This window comes from Triticum dicoccoides, chromosome 2B (genome assembly GCF_002162155.2).
Source record: "Triticum dicoccoides isolate Atlit2015 ecotype Zavitan chromosome 2B, WEW_v2.0, whole genome shotgun sequence".
Taxonomy (NCBI): Eukaryota; Viridiplantae; Streptophyta; class Magnoliopsida; order Poales; family Poaceae; genus Triticum; species Triticum dicoccoides.
In genome coordinates this window covers 793,332,015-793,345,045 of record NC_041383.1, presented here as the reverse complement: position 1 = coordinate 793,345,045, position 13,031 = coordinate 793,332,015, and positions in this window count along the sequence as shown.

Sequence of the window (13,031 nt, the reverse complement as noted above, 5' to 3'; positions counted from 1 at the left end):
AGGCGGCGGCTTGGAGGAGGGGGCAAGGCAGCGCAGGCGGAGTCCAACTCGGACTCCGGTCCGAGTGGCAGCGGCGGCGGCGCGCGCGCGCACGCAAGAGGCGGCGGCGGCGGCTCGGCTGGGCCGGCCTGCTCGGCTGGGCCCTAGGCCCAGTCGGGCGCGCGGAGTTTTTTTTAATTGTTCCGTTGACAGAAAAACTCCTATAAAATAAAATAAAAATCTAAAAATTCCAAAACAAATTTTCACCGTCTAAATGAAATATTTAGAATGAAATGAACATTTTCTTGGCCCTAAAAATGCAATTTTTAAAACGTGCGATTTTTCTAATGCGAATAAAATCCAAATAAAATCAAATAAAAATCAAAATAATGATTTTAACATTTCCCGCCCAATATTTCAACCGTTTTGGAGAATTCATATTATCTCCCCTCATTTATTTTTAATATGAAATATTTTTCTGGAGAGAAAAATAATTAAAGTAAAAAATCCTCGTTCTCATTATTTGATAAAAATCAAATATGAAAACCGGAAAATCCCCAACTCTCTCCGAGGGTCCTTGAGTTGCTTAGGATTTCGAGGATTGCGGAACGAAGATGCAATAAAATATGATATGCATAGATGACCTATGTATAACATTCCAAATTGAAAATTTGGGATGTTACAGAGAGTTCACACCATAAAATTCTGTATTCATATCATCAAGCTCCTTATTCATAAACCCCAAAAAGCCTTTTTGGTCTTTAAGCTCTTTTCTGAAGAAATTATTATGCTCAAATTGCAAATTCATAAAGCTTCTAATATTTGATTCAATCTCTTCCAACCTTCTGAGAAGGTGGTCGGTACTCTTAGGCAAAGCCATAAGGACAAACAGGCACACAAACAAACAGAAAAAGGGCAAGCGAAAAAGAGAGAGAGAGAATGGGAAAGAGAGGGCAAATAAAACGGCAAGGGCGAAGTGGGGGAGAGGAAAACGAGAGGCAAATGGCAAATAATGTAAATGCGAGGGAGATGAGTTTGTGATGGGTACTTGGTATGTATTGACTTGAGCGAAGACCTCCCCGGCAACGGCACCAGAAATCCTTCTTGCTATGTCTTGAGTTTGCGTTGGTTTCCTTGAAGAAGAAAGGGTGATGCAGCAAAGTTGCGTAAGTATTTCCCTCAGTTTTTGAGAACCAAGGTACCAATCCAGTAGGAGGCTCCTCAAAAGTCCCACGCACCTACACAAACAAACAAAGAACTCGCAACCAACGCAATAAAGGGGTTGTCAATCCCTTCAAGGCCACTTGCGAAAGTGAGATCTTATAGAGATAGTATGTTAAGATAAATATATTTTTGGTATTTTATAATATTGATGCAAAAAGTAAAGATGCAAATAAAAGTAGATTGAAATCTTATATGATAAAAGATAGACCCGGGGGCCATAGGTTTCACTAGAGGCTTCTCTCAAGATAGCATAAGTATTACAGTGGGTGAACAAATTACTGTCGAGCAATTGATAGAAAAGCGAATAATTATGAGATTATCTAGGCATGATCATGTATATAGGCATCACGTCCGTGACAAGTAGACCGACTCCTGTCTCCATCTACTACTATTACTCCACACATCGACCGACTCCTGCCTGCATCTAGAGTATTAAGTTCATAAAGAACAGAGTAACGCATTAAGCAAGATGACATGATGTAGAGGGATAAACTCAAGAAATATGATATAAACCCCATCTTTTTATCCTCGATGGCAACAATACAATACGTGCCTTGCTGCCCCTGCTGTCACTGGGAAAGGACACCGCAAGATTGAACCCAAAGCTAAGCACTTCTCCCATTGCAAGAAAGATCAATCTAGTAGGCCAAACCAAACTGATAATTCGAAGAGACTTGCAAAGATAACTCAATCATACATAAAAGAATTCAGAGGAGATTCAAATACTTCTCATAGATAAACTTGATCATAAACCCACAATTCATCGGATCTCGACAAACACACCGCAAAAAGAGTTCACATTGAATAGATCTCCACAAGAGAGGGGGAGAATGTCAGGACCCCGATTCCAAGTCACATCGATCTAGCTGGTAACACCTCATATCACTTTGCGACCTCACGCACAGTATTCCCACGGGTGTCGCCTTACCATGGCTCGGGACCGTTTGCGCCTTTTGGCTCACGTATATGATAGTGTCGCTAGCAACCATATGACAGAGAACCCGGGCCGACATGGCTAGTCGTGAACCCAAAGCGGCACTAACCCATGGGGACAGGCATACATGAATCAACTTCGAGCATGTCGGTCAGCAGCGTGTGAATCCGGGCAGTAGCACTGGGCTAACAGGACTCCAGGAACCCGGGCTGTAGCAGGCTAGGCAAGACTCCGGATGTCACTGCGTGACATTTCCCCGAAGGGACAGACATAGGAACGAAGTGAAACACATGCCGGCCAGTCAAGTGTCCTGAGCAGTAGTGCTGGGCTAGCAGGACTCCGGTGAACCGGGCTGTAGCGGACTACTATGGCTCACGGAAGCACTAGACTACATTTCCCCATAAGAGAGGCTACCAAGGATAAACAACTAGATTGTCGGATCCCACACATACCAAGCATTTCAAACATACACACAATATGCTCGATATGTGTAAATACAACATGGCATCACAACATAACTCTACGACTCAAGTATTTATTCATTAGGCTCCGAGGAGCGAGATATTACAAACATGGGTCTCTCGACCCAGCATTCAGAGCATACAAGTCAAAACACATGCGGAAGCTAAACATGTCTGAGTACAGACATCTATAAATGAAAAAGGCTGAGAAGCCTGACTATCTACCAGATCCTGCCGAGGGCACAAGATCGTAGCTGAGGTATCAAGCTAAACGTCGAAGTTCACGCGGAACTATTAGCGAGACTGAAGTCTCTCTGCAAAACATAAATTAAGCAAACGTGAGTACAAATGTACTCAGAACTAACTACATATGCATCATTATCAACAAAGGGGGGTGGTGGAGTTTGACTGCAGCAAGCCAGCTTTGACTCGGTGGCTATCCTGAACTATGACTGGAAGTAACTCTTTTCAGGTGGCGCACACGAGTCCACATATTCACCATATCAATACACCACTATGGATCCGCTCCCGTCTCCCTACGAGAACGCCATCCATAGCACTCACGCTTATCTTGCGCATTTTAGAGTATCCACTTTCACTTGTCTATGAAGTGATATAGGCAACCCAGAAGTCCTTTACCGCGGACACGGCTATTAGAATAGATGATGTTAACCCTGCAGGGGTGTACTTCTTCACAAACGCTCTCGCCACTTACCACCATGTACACGTCGTGTATCTCGGCAACCTTCAAGCGGAAGCCTGGCGAGGGAGTCGGCCACGACCTGACTAACCACACAAGTCTATAGTCCATGTTTATCGCCTATTCGGGTTCCATCCGCAAGGAGATCCGGCCGGGGTGTCGCTCACGGCCCCAAATGATGTGTGCAGGGTTCCCGAGACACCAAACGGGCGCTCGGTACAGCGGGCCACGGTGTATCTACCGCATCATAGCCCACCCTAGGGTCAGCTCTATGCACGGCCTCCAACACATATCCTACAAACACCAGAAACTAGTTGCAACTCCTGGACAGAGATCAAGTTGATTAATAAGTCGAGAGAGCTTGGAGTGCCCGGAGCCCAATGTGTGGTAGTAACTGTTTCATGGATCACAAACACAGAACTCAGTTCCTGAGGACGGCTGCAATGAGACAACCCACCATGTACTCGTACATGGCCTCTCACCGCTACCTTTACCAAATCGTATTCACTCACTTAGCTCTCAACAGTAGGACATGTTTACACACCTCCGATTCATCCCGGATGAATCAGACCTGACACAACTCTAAGCAATAGCAGGCATGACAGACAAGCATGAATGAGTAGGCACATCAGGGCTCAAAGAACTCCTACTCATGCTAGTGGGTTTCATCTATTTACTGTGGCAATGACAGGTCATGCAGAGGAAAGGGGTTCAACTACCGCAGCAGGTAACAGTTGAATCGGTGTTGTCCTAATGCAGTAAAAGAGAGCAGGAGCGAGAGAGTGGGATTGTATTGGAATGAACAAGGGGGTTTTGCTTTCCTGGCACTTCTGAAGATAATATAGCTCTTCATTGGTGTCATCGATCACATCGTCAGTACACGTCTACTGAGAGGGGACAAGCACCGACCAACAAAGAAGAAACACAATCAATGCAATGCACAATATGATGCATGATCATGACATGGAAATATGATGTGGTTTGAGCTAATGCAACTAGTAGCAGGTTAAATGAACTTGGTTTGAATCAACGATTCAAATTCAAACTCCATATGTGATTATTCAAATGCCATTTAATTGATTTGACCTAAACAGTGAACAAAAGTTGTTCTAACATGCATGAAAATGGTACAGATGGATAGATTGGATTTTTGTTATCATTTTTTGTATATAATTTATTTCATTTGGAGTTACGGTTGAATTTATATGAATTTTAGAAGTTTTGGACAATTTCTGGAATTTCTGAATTATTTAAAATACATAAATTATTTACTGCGTCAGCATGACATAACCATGAGGTCAGCAGGTCAACGGCGCTAGTCCAGGTCAAACCTGACGCGTGGGGTCCACACGTCAGTGACACATGGCTGGTTAGTGTTGCTGGAAGGTGGGCCTGGTCAACGGCCACGTCAGCAGGGTCAATGCTGACGCGTGGGTCCAGTCGAATTAGACTAATCCTAACTAATTTTGTTAGCTGGTTAATTAAACCGGTGGGGCCCGACTGTCATTGACACTTAGGGTTAAGCTAATTGGTGATTAGCGCTAATTAATCCTGCGCCACGTCAGCTAATCGGGCGGCTAACCACTGGCGGTAAGCAAACGCGGTGGCGCTCGTCGTTCCGGCGATTCCAGCGACGGGAGCAAGCTGGGTTGGTCCCGTTGGAACGGCCATGACGCGGCGCGTCCAATGGTGGCTGTGTCTGTAGCTAGGGTGGCCGGTAGCGATGGCGAGGAGCTCGGCCGCGGTGGCCGGAGCTCGGGCGTGAGCGCGGGCAGTGCTGCGATGCGCTAGCGGGGGCCTACGCGACGCGGTGAGTGGGTTGGAGGCGTCGGGCGGACCATTTGGTCGCCGGAGTCGCATCGGCGGCGAGCGCAGGTGGCGGTAGGTTCGGGCGTAGGCGGTCCGGTGACTACGGCGGCCTACGGGGAAGAAGAGAGGGATGGACAGGGTCAGAGGCTCACGGCGAGTCGGACGAGGAGGTCGGCGAGCTCGGAGATGGTACGGAGCAGTCGGGGCAGCAAGGGGGATCTCCGGCGATCGAGGTTGAAGAAGACGGCGGGGACGGCGATTCGGGGCTTCCGGCGTTGCTTGGGAGGGTGCAGAAGGCGTAGGAGACGGTGTCGGGGCTCGGGAGACGGTGGCCGCGGTGGTGCGAACGGCGGCGGCGGTGGCGTTCGGTGGTGAGAGCGAGATGTTGGGGAACGTAGGAGAAATTCAAAATTTTCCTACGTGTCACCAAGATCTATCTATGGAGAAACCAACAACGAGGGGAAGGAGAGTGCATCTACATACCCTTGTAGATCGCTAAGCGGAAGCGTTCAAGAGAACGGGGTTGAAGGAGTCGTACTCGTCGTCATCCAAATCACCGGAGATCCTAGTGCCGAACAGACGGCACCTCCGCGTTCAACACACGTACAGCCCAGTGACGTCTCCCATGCCTTGATCCAGCAAGGAGAGAGGGAGAGGTTGAGGAAGACTCCATCCAGCAGCAGCACAACGGCGTGGTGGTGGTGGAGGAGCGTGGCAATCCTGCAGGGCTTCGCCAAGCACCTGCGGGATAGGAGGAGGTGTCATGGGAGGGAGGGAGGCGCCAGGGCTTCATGTGCGGCTGCCCGCCCTCCCCTCCACTATATATAGGGGCAAGGGAGAGGGGGGAGGCGCAGCCTTGGCCTTTCCTCCAAGGAAGGGTGCGGCCTGGGAGGAGTCCATCCTCCCCAAGGCACCTAGGAGGTGCCTTCCCATTTTAGGACTCTCCCTTTCCCTTATCTCTTGGCGCATGGGCCTCTTGGGGCTGGTGCCCTTGGCCCATATAGGCCAAGGTGCACACCCCTACAGCCCATGTGCCCCCCCGGGGCTGGTGGACCCCCGGACCCCTTTCGGCACTCCCGGTACAATACCGATAATGCGCGAAACTTTTCCGGCGACCAAAACAGGACTTCCCATATATAAATCTTTACCTCCGGACCATTCCGGAACTCCTCGTGACGTCCGGGATCTCATCCGGGACTCCTAACAACATTCGGTAACCACATACAAACTTCCTTTATAACCCTAGCGTCATCGAACCTTAAGTGTGTAGACCCTACGGGTTCGGGAACCATGCAGACATGACCGAGACGTTCTCCGGTCAATAACCAACAGCGGGATCTGGATACCTATGTTGGCTCCCACATGTTCCACGAAGATCTCATCGGATGAACCACGATGTCAAGGACTCAATCAATCCCGTATACAATTCCCTTTGTCTTGCGGTATTGTACTTGCCCGAGATTCGATAGTCGGTATCCCGATACCTTGTTCAATCTCGTTACCGGCAAGTCTCTTTACTCGTTCTGTAACACATCATCCCGTGATCAACCCCTTGGTCACATTGTGCACATTATGATGATGTCCTACCGAGTGGGCCCAGAGATACCTCTCCGTCACACGGAGTGACAAATCCCAGTCTCGATTCGTGCCAACCCAGCAGACACTTTCGGAGATACCTGTAGTGCACCTTTATAGCCACCCAGTTACGTTGTGACGTTTGGTACACCCAAAGCATTCCTACAGTATCCGGGAGTTGCACAATCTCATGGTCTAAGGAAATGATACTTGACATTAGAAAAGCTTTAGCGTACGAAGTACGATCTTTGTGCTAGGCTTAGGATTGGGTCTTGTCCATCACATCATTCTCCTAATGATGTGATCCCGTTATCAATGACATCCAATGTCCATGGTCAGGAAACCGTAACCATCTATTGATCAACGAGCTAGTCAACTAGAGGCTTAGTAGGGACATGGTGTTGTCTATGTATCCACACATGTATTGCGGTTTTCGGTCAACACAATTATAGCATGAATAATAAACGATTATCATGAACAAGGAAATATAATAATAACTAATTTATTATTGCCTCTAGGGCATATTTCCAACAGTCTCCCACTTGCACTAGAGTCAATAATCTAGTTCACATCGCCATCTGATTAACATTGATAGGTCACATCGCCATGTGACCAACATACAAAGAGTTTACTAGTGTCTCAAACTAGTTCACATCACCATGTGATTAAGTCTCAATGAGTTCTGGGGTTTGATCATGTTTTGCTTGTGAGAGAGGTCTTAGTCAACGGCTCTGTAACATTCAGATCCATATGTACTTTGCAATTCTCTATGTCATATTGTAAATGCTGCTTCCACGCTCCACTTGAAGCTATTCCAAATGGTTGCTCCACTATACGTATCCGGTTTGCTACTCAGAGTCATTAGAATAGGTGTTAAAGCTTGCATCGACGTAACCCTTTACGCCGAACTCTTTATCACCTCCATAAACGAGAAACATGTTCTTTATTTACTCCAAGGACAATTTTGACCGCTGTCCAATGACCCATTCCTGGATCATTCTTGTACCCCTTGACTGACTCATGGCAAGGCACACTTCCGGTGCGGTACACATCATAGCATACTATAGAGCCTACGTCTGAAGCATAGAGGACGACCTTCGTCCTTTCTCTCTATTCTGCTGTGGTCGAGCTTTAAGTCTTAACTTCATACCTTACAACTCAGGCAAGAACTCCTTCTTTGACTGATCCATCTTGAACACCTTCAAGATTATGTCAAAGTATGTGCTCATTTGAAAGTACCATTAAGCGTTTTTGATCTATCCTTATAGATATTGATGCTCAATGTTCAAGTAGCTTAATCCAGGTTTTCTATTGTAAAACACCTTTCAAATAACCATGTATGCTTTCCAGAAATTCTACATCATTTCTGATCAACAATATGTCAACAACATATACTCATCAGAAATTCTATAGTGCTCCCACTCACTTCTTTGGAAATACAAGTTTCTCATAAACTTTGTATAAACCCAAAATCTTTGATCATCTCATCGAAGCGCACATTCCAACTCCGAGATGCTTACTCCAGTCCTTAGAAGGATCGCTGGAGCCAGCATACCTTTTAGCATCCTTAGGATCGACAAAAACTTTCTGATTGTATCACATACAACCTTTCCTTACGAAGACTGGTAAGGAAACTCGTTTTGACATCCATCTGCCAGATTTCATAAATGCAGCTAATGCTAACATGATTCCGACGGACTTAAGCATCGCTACGGATGAGAAAATCTCATCGTAGTCAACTCCTTGAACTTGTGAAAAACTCTTCGCCACAAGTCGAGCTTCATAGACGGTGACATTACCGTCCACGTCCGTCTCCTTCTTAAAGATCCATTTATCTCAATGGCTTGCCTATCGGGAAAGTCCACCAAAGTCCATGCTTTGTTCTGATACATGGATCCTATCTCGGATTTCATGGCTTCTAACCATTTGTCGGAATATGGGCCCACCATCACTTCTCCATAGCTCGTAGGTTCATCTAGCAATATGACCTTCAAGACAGGATTACTGTACCACTCTGAAGTAGTACGCATCCTTGTCACCCTACGAGGTACGGTAGTGACTTGATCCGAAACTTCATGACCACTATCATAAGCTTCTACTTCAATTGGTGTAGGCGCCACAGGAACAACTTCCTGTGCCCTGCTGCACACTAGTTGAAGTGATGGTTCAATAACCTCATCAAGTCTCCACCATCCTCCCACTCAATTCTTTCGAGAGAAACTTTTCCTCAAAAAAGGACCTGTTTCTGGAAACAATTACTTTTGCTTCCGGATCTTGAGATAGGAGGTATACCCAACTGTTTTGGGTGTCCTATGAAGATGTATTTATCCGTTTTGGGTTCGAGCTTATCACGATGAAACTTTTTCACATAAGCGTCGCAGCCCCAAACTTTTAAGAAACGACAACTTAGATTTCTCCAAACCATAGTTCAAACAGTGCCGTCTCAACGGAATTACGTGGTGCCCTATTAAAGTGAGTGCGGTTGTCTCTAATGCCTAACCCATGAACGATATTGGTAATTCGATAAGAGACATCATGGTACGCACCATATCTAATAGGGTGCAACTATGATGTTCGGACACACCGTCACACTATGGTGTTCCAGACGGTATTAATTGTGAAACAATTTCCACAATGTCTTAATAGCGTGCCAAAGCTCGTAACTCAGATACTCATCTCTATGATCATATCATAGACATTTTATCCTCTTGTCACGATGATCTTTAACTTCACTCTGAAATTACTTGAACCATTCAATAATTCAGACTTGTGTTTCATCAAGTAAATACACTCAGTATCTACTTAAATCATCCGTGAAGTAAGAACATAACGATATTCACTGCATGCCTCAGCACTCATTGGACTGCACACATCAAAATGTGTTACTTCAACAAGTTGCTATCTTGTTCCATCTTACTGAAACCGAGGCTTTTCAGTCATCTTGCCCATGTGGTATGATTTGCATATCTCAAGTGATTCAAAATCAAGTGAGTCCAAACGATCCATCTACATGGAGTTTCTTCATGCGTATACACCAATAGACATGGTTCGCATGTCTCAACCCTTTTAAAAAACGAGTGAGTCCAAAGATCCATCAACATGGTGCTTCTTCATGCGTTTTATACCAATATGACTCAAATGGCAGTGCCACAAGTAGGTGGTACTATCATTACTATCTTATATCTTTTGGCATGAAAATGTGTATCACTACGATCGAGATTTCAATAAACCATTCATTTTAGGTGCAAGACCATTGTAGGTATTATTCAAATAAACAGAGTAACCATTATTCTCCTTAAATGAATAACCGTACTGCGATAGACATAATCCGATCATGTCTATGCTCAACGCAAACACCAAATAACAATTATTTAGGTTTAACACCAGTCTCGATGGTAGAGGGAGCGTGCGATGCTTTATCACATCAACCTTGGAAACACTTCCAACACATATCGTCGGCTCACCTTTAGCTAGTCTCCGTTTATTCCGTAGCTTTTATTTCGAGTTACTAACACTTAGCAACCGAACCGGTATCTAATACCCTGATGCTACTATTAGTACTAGTAAAGTACACATTAACATAATGTATATCCAATATACTTCTATCAACCTTGCCAGCCTACTCATCTACCAAGTATCGAGGGTGGTTCCGCTTCAGTGTCCGTTCCTCTCATTAGAGAAGCGCTTAGTCTCGGGTTTGGGTTCAACCTTGGGTTTCTTCACTAGAGCAGCAACTGTTTTGCCGTTTCATGAAGTATCCCTTGTTGCCCTTGCCCTTCTTGAAACTAGTGGTTTCATTAACCATCAACAATTGATGCTCGTTCTTGATTTCTACATTCGCGGTGTCGAACATTGCGAATAGCTCAAGGATCATCATATCTATCCCGGTTATGTTATAGTTCATCACGAAGCTCTAGTAGCTTGGTGGCAATGTCTTTGGAGAAACATCACTATCTCATCTGGAAGATTAACTCCCACTCGATTCAAGTGATTGTTGTACCCGGACATTCTGAGTATAAGCTCAATGATTGAGATCTTCTCCCTTAGTTTGTAGGCTAGAAAACTCGTCGGAGGTCTCATACCACTTGACGTGAGCACGAGCCTGAAATCCCAATTTCAGCCCTCAGAACATCTCATATGTTCCGCGACGTTTCAAAAACGTCTTTGGTGCCTCAATTCTAAGCCGTTTAACATTACTGAACTATCACGTAGTCATCAAAACCTGTGTGTCAGATGTTCGCAACATCGACAGACCACGTTCGAGGTCCAGCACACCGAGCGGTGCATTAAGGACATAAGCTTTCTACTGACCGCATAATTGCTACTTTCAACTTTCAACTATATTTTCTCTAGGAACATATCTAAACAGTAGAACTAAAGCGCGAGCTATGACATAATTTGCAAAGGGCTTTTGACTATGTTCAGGATAATTAAGTTCATCTAATGAACTCCCACTCAGATAGACATCCCTCTAGTCATCTTAGTGATTACATGATCCGAGTCAACTAGGCCGTGTCCAATCATCACGTGAGACGGACTAGTCATCGTCGGTGAACATCTTCATGTTGATCATATCTACCATACGACTCATGCTCGACCTTTCGGTCTCTTGTGTTCCGAGGCCATGTCTGTACATGCTAGGCTCGTCAAGTTAACCTAAGTGTTTCGCGTGTGTAAATCTGGTTTACACCCGTTGTATGTGAACGTAAGAATCTATCACACCCGATCATCACGTGGTGCTTCGAAACGACGAACTTTCGCAACGGTGCATAGTTAGGGGGAACACTTTCTTGAAATTTTAATGAGGGATCATCTTATTTACTACCGTTGTTCTAAGCAAATAAGATGCATAAACATGATAAACATCACATGCAATCAAATAGTGACATGATATGGCCAATATCATTTTGCTCCTTTTGATCTCCATCTTCGGGGCTCCATGATCATCATCGTCACCGGCATGACACCATGATCTCCATCATCATGATCTCCATCATCGTGTTTCCATGAAGTTGTCTCGCCAACTTATTACTTCTACTACTATGGCTACCGGTTAGCAATAAAGTAAAGTATTTACATGGCGTTGTTCAAAGACACGCATGTCATACAATAAATTAAGACAACTCATATGGCTCCTGCCGGTTGTCATACTCATCAACATGCAAGTCGTGATTCCTATTACAAGAACATGATCAATCTCAAACATCACATATCATTCATCACATTCTTTTTGGCCATATCACATCACATAGCATACCCTGCAAAAACAAGTTAGACTTCCTCTAATTGTTGTTTGCATGTTTTACGTGGCTGCTATGGGTTTCTAGCAAGAACGTTTCTTACGTACCTACGCAAAACCATAATGTGATATGTAAATTGCTATTTACCCTTCATAAGGACCCTTTTCATCGCATCCGATCCGACTAAAGTGGGAGAGACTGGCACCCGCTAGCCACCTTATGCACCAAGTGCATGTCAGTCGGTGGAACCTGTCTCACGTAAGAGTACGTGTAAGGTTGGTTCGGGACGCTTCATCCCACAATACTGTCGAAACAAGATTGGACTAGTAACGGTAAGCATATTGAACAAAGTCAACGCCCACAACTACTTTGTGTTCTACTCGTGCAAAGAATCTACGCAATTGACCTAGCTCTGATACCACTGTTGGGGAACGTAGGAGAAATTCAAAATTTTCCTACGTGTCACCAAGATCTATCTATGGAGAAACCAGCAACGAGGGGAAGGAGAGTGCATCTACATACCCTTGTAGATCGCTAAGCGGAAGCGTTCAAGAGAACGGGGTTGAAGGAGTCGTACTCGTCGTGATCCAAATCACCGGAGATCCTAGTGCCGAACAGACGGCACCTCCGCGTTCAACACACGTACAGCCCGGTGACGTCTCCCATGCCTTGATCCAGCAAGGAGAGAGGGAGAGGTTGAGGAAGACTCCATCCAGCAGCAGCACAACGGCGTGGTGGTGGTGGAGGAGCGTGGCAATCCTGCAGGGCTTCGCCAAGCACCTGCGGGATAGGAGGAGGTGTCATCGGAGGGAGGGAGGCGCCAGGGCTTCATGTGCAGCTGCCCTCCCTCCCCTCCACTATATATAGGGGCAAGGGAGAGGGGGGAGGCGCAGCCTTGGCCTTTCCTCCAAGGAAGGGTGCGGCCTGGGAGGAGTCCATCCTCCCCAAGGCACTTAGGAGGTGCCTTCCCCTTTTAGGACTCTCCCTTTCCCTTATCTCTTGGCGCATGGGCCTCTTGGGGCTGGTGCCCTTGGCCCATATAGGCCAAGGCGCACACCCCTACAGCCCATGTGGCCCCCCCGGGGCTGGTGGACCCCCGGACCCCTTTC